This window comes from Pteropus vampyrus, unplaced genomic scaffold (assembly GCF_000151845.1).
Source record: "Pteropus vampyrus isolate Shadow unplaced genomic scaffold, Pvam_2.0 Scaffold200, whole genome shotgun sequence".
Taxonomy (NCBI): Eukaryota; Metazoa; Chordata; class Mammalia; order Chiroptera; family Pteropodidae; genus Pteropus; species Pteropus vampyrus.
In genome coordinates, this window is record NW_011888981.1 from 2,014,944 (window position 1) to 2,015,497 (window position 554).

The following is a 554-nucleotide window of genomic DNA, read 5'->3' on the forward strand; positions in this document are numbered from 1 at the left end:
ATCTGACCAACATGCACGAAGTGTTACTAGGGCAAATATGAGAGCCACAAAATGACTAGAAAGACGATAATCCAAAAAGGAAATTCTTGAGTGCTGTTTTAAACACTGAATAGGCATTTGCCAAGAAAAAAAACAAAACAAAACAAAACAAAAAACAAGCAAGGCACGCTAGGTAGAGATACAAAATAATCAAAGGCACAAGAGGATAGAAAAGCATGGAACAGTCAGTCAATCATCTGACATTGATAGAGTAAGATATTTGGAACAGGACTAAGAAAACATGAACCTGAAAAAGGCTGAATGAAAAACACCAGATGGTAGAGGTCCTCATATGCCATACAAATGAATTTGGGCTTAATGCTATATTTTTGCAAAGCAAAGATTTTAACATTGAGTGTCAACAGGAGTCCTACCTTAAACCATTTCTTACTCTACATATTTTCTGTGAAATCTCATTCTCTCATATGGTTTAACTAAGAGCCATATGCCAATGACTCTCCAAAACGCATCTCTAATTCTGATATCCCACCTGAGATTCCATTTGGGCTTTTCTA